The sequence below is a fragment of the Athene cunicularia genome, assembly GCF_003259725.1.
Source record: "Athene cunicularia isolate RWA chromosome 13 unlocalized genomic scaffold, athCun1 chr13_part1, whole genome shotgun sequence".
Classification (NCBI taxonomy): domain Eukaryota; kingdom Metazoa; phylum Chordata; class Aves; order Strigiformes; family Strigidae; genus Athene; species Athene cunicularia.
Genome location: NW_020799117.1, coordinates 253,947 through 261,913, shown reverse-complemented (window position 1 = coordinate 261,913; position 7,967 = coordinate 253,947). Strand labels below are relative to the sequence as shown.

The 7,967-nt window shown below is 47.4% G+C and overlaps 1 long non-coding RNA gene across 1 annotated transcript; it reads left to right on the top strand.

Annotated features, from left to right (window-relative positions):
• The first annotated feature begins 605 nt into the window (after positions 1-605).
• Positions 606-5,571, top strand: LOC113485441. Its single transcript, XR_003399420.1, has 3 exons — positions 606-1,279; positions 2,599-2,824; positions 5,505-5,571. It is a non-coding gene; the product is annotated as an uncharacterized LOC113485441 (long non-coding RNA).
• Positions 5,572-7,967: the final 2,396 nt, after the last annotated feature.

The window sequence follows — 7,967 nt, the reverse complement described above, 5'->3', positions numbered from 1 at the left end:
GCTGTCATCTAGTGATGTGTAAAGCTAGACTGTGCTAACTCGGTATCGGGATCCTTACTGTGCTGAGAGAGTCGAGTCCACTCCTTGCTGTCTAGCAGCAGTCCTGGCTCAGCATCACTAGCAAGAGCCAAGCAAAGCCTTACTGCCTAGGAGAAGGGAGAGTTGGCTTGAGCACTGCTTTAGGACTCAGCTTTTCCCTGGTGAGTCACGAATTTACCAGGATAGACTGTACTGGAGAGATCAGTGGGTGGCCAGCAATGCGCGGGAGGCAGCTCGCTGCGCTGCGATCAGCGAGTGAGCCCCAGCCACCGACAAGCAGAGTGACGGGCTCCCGGGCGCTGCCACGACTCCTCCCTCCCGAGCTGCAGGGAGCTCGTGTCACCAGGGAAGGACCGGACCGCAGGCAGCGTGGCCATGTGGGGGGCACCCGGGCAGCAACACTCGGCGTGCAGGGGATGAGGCCGGGCAGGCAGAGATGAGGGCTCCGTCCTGTCACAGCCGCTCAGCTGGAGAACGTAATGCGCTGAGGTGATGGATGCTGAGCAGGGACAGAGCTACAGAGGCCGGAACACTGCTCGTCCAGAAGAAAGTCCACAAGGATTTCTGTTTCTTTCCAAGCTACACCAGGGAGCCATGTGCTAACTGCTACGGTCCTGTACTCCATCTGCTTGAAAGCAGGGGTGGGGGGAGGAATCAGAAGAGAGAGATTTATCCTTGTTGGCCAGAGGATGAACCTAAATCCTGGCTGCAGTCTCTGTGTGTTGGAGGAAGACACGGCAGGAGAGAGGTATCTCAGTGGAAAGATAAGTTTGGTAGATTTTATTTAAGCTATAACTTTTGAAGTTTTAGGCATCAAAGAGAACAGAAAAAAAGGCCCAAATGTGAAGATCCTTGTTAGCTACTCAAATATCAGACATGTCACCTAATCAGCTGGAGTCCTTTAGAGGTTTACTGAAGCAGGTTTTTTCAGGCAAGCAGACAGTTCTGAGAATTGATAAGAAGCTACATTTGCTTTCAGCTTTAATATACTTATATAATTCTAACCAGGTCAGTAATGGCCAAAACACATTATAAAATAATCTGTATTCATTTAATTAGCATAGGTCATCTGACAGCTGCAAAGTTTCAGGAGACGTAAGTGCCACCAGTACAGACTGGAGTCAGCGACAGCAACACAGACAAACCTTTCCAGTGTGGCCTTGCCCTGGTGCACAGCTCCTGCTCTGCTGCCGCTCCCCAGCCCTGGCACAGGGCTCCCGAGGTCGCTGCCGTGGAGTTGGTGAGTCGCCAGTGCTGTGCTCAGTCCTCGGGTCAGCCACCATTAGTCATGGTTAGCCGTGGTCTGTAGCAGGAAGGTGATTCTCCCCCTCTGCTCTGCTCCTGTGAGACCCCACCTGGCTGCCCAGAGCAGCTGTGGCTGCCCCCTCCCTGGAAGGGTTCAAGGCCGGGTTGGATGGGGCTTTGGGCAACCTGGGCTGGAGGAAGGTGGCCCTGCCCGGGGCAGGGGGTGGCACTGGATGGGCTTTAAGGCCCCTCCCAACCCAAACCGGTTTGTGGTTCTGTGATTCGTTCTGTGATTCTGTGACTCCATCAGCCAAGCACAGCGCAGCAGCTAAGGCTCTGAGACACAGTGGGAACAGACAGAGAGAAATTAATGAGCTCAAGGCACTTCAGGGAACACCTTGATGTTTATACCATGCATTGCTGGGCAAAAAAAAATGGGCAAGTTCCCCTGGGTCTAAAGAGCAGAGACAGCAGGGCAGTAAAGACAAGAGTTTTTCAGCAGATCCAGTGCCAGCACACCACACCTCCAGCTTATCTAATTATATTAGTAATTGTGTTCAGTCTGTATTCACTATCCCACCAAATTTCCCTTTGAAACCACTGCCAAATCATCCTACCATTAAGGTCTACCCCTTCAACACAGATGTTAAAATAGATAAAAATAGATAATATCTGTCTATGTTTGCTTGCTAGCTATGTCCTAGGGAAAAAACATGCACAGCTTGTGGGATCTCCTTTTCAGGGAATAGTAGAAAAAGTCTCTATTACCAAAATTTGTCACTCAAACACATCCTGCCCTTCACTCCTTTACAAGCGGTCTTGGAACTGTTGTTCCCTAAACTAATTTTCAGGTGCTGACGTGAAGCCCAAGACTGTCAGAAGGCTGAACCAAGCTCAGCTGCATCGAGTGCACCTGGAAGTCACCTGAAAAGGGCACTTAGCCTGGAGTAAGTCCTGCCACAGCAAGGCCAGTGTCAGGCCCATGATGTGCCCAGAGGCTGGGGGAGAAGAGCAAGTTGTGCCAGTTCCAGACCACCCGGTGGATCCCTGTTTCCCAGGGAAATCCTCCTCTAAGCAGACAGTGATGATGTGCACAGCGGCTGAGGGTCCAGGCCATGGGGCTGGGAGCGAGGGGAGCTCCAGACAAGGGGGCGTGCAGGCAGGGTTATGCTCCTAGAAGCAAGGGTTAAAGTTCTTAGTAACTTTTGCTTTAGCAGGCCAAAAAAGGAGACAATATAATCTTCCCCCAAATGCTTTAAGTTTTGCTTTTTGTCTGCTTGATGTGTTGCTCTTTTCTTTCTCTGATGGCAACAGGCGCTTCAGTATCAAACTGCCCTAAGTGGCTGCACATCCCAGGTGAAATTTGTGACCCCATGTCAGAGGCTGGAAGTGGAAGCCACAGGTACGTCCTGCTCACTTCAGGATGCCGTTACGTCTCGGGCCTGGGTCTGCGTTTTCCTCTGCAAAAGAGAGTGCAAAATGTTGAGGAGGAGGACGCTCCTTTCCACCCCCAACCCATGCATCAGTGCCAGCTGAAAGGGTGAGACAATAAAAACCTGCTCCCTAATCTCTAACCAGTTTGGAAGTCTAGTTTAGAGGGGGTAGGGATTATCTGGCTTTATGGGATTACTGTGTTGCACAGACACCAAATCAATATCGGTGTTTTGTCTTTATAATGCATGGTCATACCTTCATTTGCTCAGGCTGAAGGGGCTTTTCCTAACTTCTGGCTTGGTTCTTTCATCTCTGCTGCTTTTCCTTCCCGCCCGATGGCTCTGAGTGCCATACCCCGGGCAGGCTGCAGCGGGACGAACCCAACTGACTCATTGCGCTGCAGGATCGCTCCTGTCCACGGCGGAGTCAGGCGCCACAAAATACCATTGGGCTGAGTGTCACTGCTCTGTGAATTATACTGAGTGTGAAAAAACAAAGACCAAAGAGAGAGAGACACCAATGAACAGATAAAGAGCCAGACGCTTTCTTGCTGGAGAGGCTGTAACCTCAGGTCCAAACTGCAGCACTTTGATGAGGGACCTTTATAGAGCACAGGCGAGTTATGAATGTCAGTGGCTGTGAACTTTCAAAACACTGAGGTGTTTTGGACTGGAAAATTGTAAAAGACAGCGTATTAGTCATTTCCCCAGCAAAGCGTATGAATGTTATATCTGTTCATGATAAACTTTGAATGTCTGAGTGTGAAATCAATCTGTACCCCAGATGTGCTAATGCCTTAACTGCAACACAGCTTTCACACATCCCATAAAACATACAGACAGTATTTTAAGAATTTCAGACCCGTAACTGCCAAATGAACCACTCAGTCTATGAAGCTAAAATCCTTTCCCTTTTCCCTATTTTTGCCCTGTTACTACATATTTCTCTTGGTAAAAAATGGGTAAGAGCATGGCAGGTTGCTTTCACAGTGTGGCCCTTCTGCTTCACTGTGTTTGCCATTTACCTCTCCACAATTTCTGATGTGTTAACTGTGATATGGCAGTGAGGACCTGTGTGTGTCACACACAAATATCTGCAGGTGGTCATACAGTTTTATGTACAATATCCAAGGTATGTTCTTGCAGGTTTAGACTAAGTGACCGTCCATCATTAGGGTATACAAATCCTTCATTCAGGGCCTAGGTTAGCTGATAAAAATCCAAGTAACAGATACCAGAGTGACCTCTGGAAGTTCCTGTACTAAGAATGTAAAAACAGAGCCTTGTCTTTCCTACCAAGCTGGAATGCCTGAGTTCTTTTCACAGCCCCTATCAGTTAAGAAACTGCAGTGGTACTGGCTGGTTCACCTGGGGCTTAAAGAAGGCTCTTTGGGGAACTGGACACTTTAAAAGTTCCCTGTTTCATATACAAAGGAATCTAAACTGCTGTAGGTTGTTGTCTTTTTATTACAATACTTGGTGGATATTGCCATCCTCATCTTCTTCATTCTCTGAAGTTAGAGGGAAGTGTAACACCAATGCTTTCTAACTCTGTCCAAAACCAACAGTCTTGTTTGAGAGTGTGTGGTGGTTCTGGGTGAAGAGATTTACATGGAGTGCTTCCTGAGCATCCCTTCTGGAACCCATAATAGCTCAGGAGCACCTGAACTCCAGCTCACATAGCTGCCCACTGCTTTTCTCTGGCTTGTCTTATAAACATGTAATATGTGTGCCTTCCCCTGTTAAGGAGCTTGTACCTTTTCTGTGCTTTCTTTTGTTTGAAGCTGCAATTTATTAACTTAGACTTGCACAGTAACAGTTTCTAACTCATTAGTGTTTTTCCTTTGAGTATGGCAAAGCACTTTCCACAATAGTGAGGAAAGGAGATTTTCTCTGCAGAGCTTTAACAACAAGGGCAGCTACAGCAGAACCAGGAGAAGCGAGCGCTGGGGACAGAGTAGTGTCAGCGGGGTGTACTGCTGCTGAGGAAACCCACTGTTGCGAACACGGCACGGAAAGCCCTAAAGCATGCTGACTGAGAGAATTACAAGATACTGTGGTCCTCTTCCTGAAAAAGTTTCACACGTCCTACATCGATGATTAATGCTATTTACATAGTTTAGAGTGTTGCCATGTTTTTAAGTTAAAGATAGTATCACAGCTTGCAAACTCAGGTCCTAAGAGGTAATCACAGCCAGTGCTACTTGTCAGAATGATGGTGTAGAATTTTCTTGGGTTTCATTCACAAAAATCTTTTTTAGTTACCTAAAGAAGATGGATTGATCTTCCTGTGTGCTGTGCGCTTCCAGATCTGCCATTTGCCCTTCTCCTTTCTCAGTGTACACTCTCCATTAAGTCTAAATAACATTCAGTTGTATTCTCTTCATGCTTGGACAGGAGTTCAGATCCCTAACTTGGAAACTGCTGTTGAAAAATGTGTTTTGCCAGTGAAGTTTCTGGAAGGGCAGTGAATTCCCCACGGAGGGGGAAAGGCAGTGCTTTCAGACCTCCTTTATCTGTCTCCAGGAAGCGAAGCTCATTATGTTTCCCTGGATCATGCAAAGCAGAGTAATAATCTTGTTTTGCGAGATTGTTTTCTGTCAGGTTAATGTTACTGTACTACTGGGATGGCTGAAAACATACAAACGATGTACAGACAAAAGACTTCCAGTTCCAGAAGCTTTTCCATTCAAGTCTCTGAATGCACATAACCTAATTAGGTCTATTACAGAGAAATAAAAATTAATGAGCCACTATTATATGAGCCTTACTGCATTTATATCACAGTTTGTTCATCAAGGAAATAGTCTGCCCAGGACCTTGAAAGCATCTGGGAGTCAGCAGCCACCAACGAACAGATGTGTAGCTCAGCCAAGAAGACGCTGACCTGTGCGTAGAGCCTGACCCAAGCACATGGCAGGGAAGCACACCGAGAGTTTCTGCTGCGTCTTTAACAGTGCAGAGAAGCATCACCCCTCCGGGAAGCACTGACAGGAGGCCCCGGCCAGTTTTGGGTGTAGTTGCTGGATACCGAGTCGAAGCATTGCAGAGCAGCAGTTCCTGCAAGGGTTGCACGGCCCCTGCGCACGCAGCTCTGCCGGCAGCAGATGGCTTCTGGGGGGGTACCAGCCCCACCTGCAGCCCAGAGGCATTCTAGAGCCCTTAGATCATCCCTGTGTGCCTGAGTGCAGGAAGGAAGCGAATGTCTACAGTGGGGATGAGCTCCCTCCGCCGCTGCTGGCTGATGGGAGCAGAGCGGAGCTGAGGCGCTGCCGGAGCAGGCGGAGCGCCGCGAACCGCTGCCCCGACACCTCTGTCCCGCTCCTCGGTGAGGCTGCTGACTTTAACTGGGGGTTTGTTTCTTCTGAAGGCAGAAGGCTTTTCTTAACTGCTCTTAATACTCACCATGTCACATTTCTTTATGATACGAATTGACTTATATATTTAGACAGTTGTTAAGAACCCAATTCCAGAGCAATTTTTATAGTGACTTTACTCCAGTTCCCAGACTAATGTCACTTTCCCAGCATTTCAGTCATTTTACAATTGCAAAAGCCAAGCATGGGCAAGTTTTGCCTTTCATAGTTCTGGCAGTCAATCTTCTGCTATAATTTTAATCAAAATATTTTTGGTCTGATTTTTATGAGTAGCTCAAGATTTCTTTAGGTCCATGGTCATATTTTAAAATAATGAGTATAGAAGGTATAGAGTGTATTTTTCCTGTTCCATTATTGGTCTACATTTGTAAAATCACAGCTTTCCTGCCACACTGTTCGCACTCAAATACTGAAATGGTAGACACAGACACTTCCCATCCAGGCCTTCACCTCCCGCCTCAGGGGCGGCACCACAGGGTTCCAGCAGGAATTACTTCCCTGCCAGTTTTCTACCCACCTTCTCTGGACTCTTAGGCTGGGCCGTTATCTCTGTGCCAGCTCTGTAAGTCAGGAGCAACAACACTCATCTAAGCTGTTGCTGCTGGTTTAATCACGCTCTTGCTGGGCCCCGCTCTGCCCGCGAAGGACGCGGCTGGCGTTGGGTGTTCAGCTGCAGACCTGCCCAGGGACAGGTTAATCACCGGGTTCTTGTTCTGGGAAACATTCCAGCAGGGGCTGTTGGTAAGGGTTTGTGCCAGCCCAGTTATGCCCCGCTTGAGTTTGTGCTGAAGATTTTCCTTTGCTCACTGTTCGTGTCTTCCCCTCCTCAGTCTCCCGTTTTCTGGCACTGGAAGAGTCGGTGCCCGAGGGTGGGTTCAGCTGCCCCAGCCACAGCTGAAGGAGCCCCGGGGAGCGAGGAGTGCCCGGGAGGAACAAGCCCCTTCTGGGGGTCTGCGAGGCTGTTTGTGGCCGTTGCTGCAGCGGTGGTGAGGGGCCAAGTGGAGAGCGGTCAGCTCTGCCTCTGGGCTCAGCAGCACCATTTCACGTAGGACATCAGACGAGAATGCAGTAACTCAGCAACTCTGCCTTAGGACTCTAACAGAAACCAGATGAAGCTATGCGTTTTCTTTTACACTGTCCAGATTCTTTCTGCAAGTTACCGTGTTTTATAAGTATTCAGTCTCCCTGAGTCCTCTGAGGGTCAGAATCTAATGAATGTGCATATTTGCTTGGTTTTTAGTTCAGGCTTGGCAGGAGAGCTTTGGACACTTTATCCGCAGAACAAACTCTGTCTTGTGAGCTGAGTAAGATTCACTTACTAAGTCTCGGCTTTTAACCTAGCTTGCCAAAACTTCTTCTGGTAGCGACAGCGTTAGCTCTCTTCACCCATTTATTCAGTAGCACACATGCCTCAGATGCTGTAATCTTAAAGATCCTGATCTCATGATGTTTGGCTTTCCCTTCAACAGATTAGGTATCAGGCCTCAAAAACCCATTTCATACAGCCAGGTAAATGCTGTAGTATATCTATTTTAGTATTTAAATACTTATCCTAGTTCATGATGACTTTCTTCAAATACACCATGTTCTTTTTTATTTGCTTTTCTCAAATATCAAGGAGAATGTATATTAATGTACAGTGAATTATAAGCCTGAAGGGCCTAAGGCTTTCACCTAAAGCATTTTTGGAATTGATACCTATGTGAATTTTAATCCGTGAACTTTAAGGTGTAACATAATAGTCATATACACAGTTTGAAATTGTAGCTTTCTTTTGGCTTGCTGTTCATGTTCCCATCTAGATAAATCATACATATGGTCTATGTAACAGAATTTATAATTCTGTGCAGGTCCAATTTAAATTTTCCATATT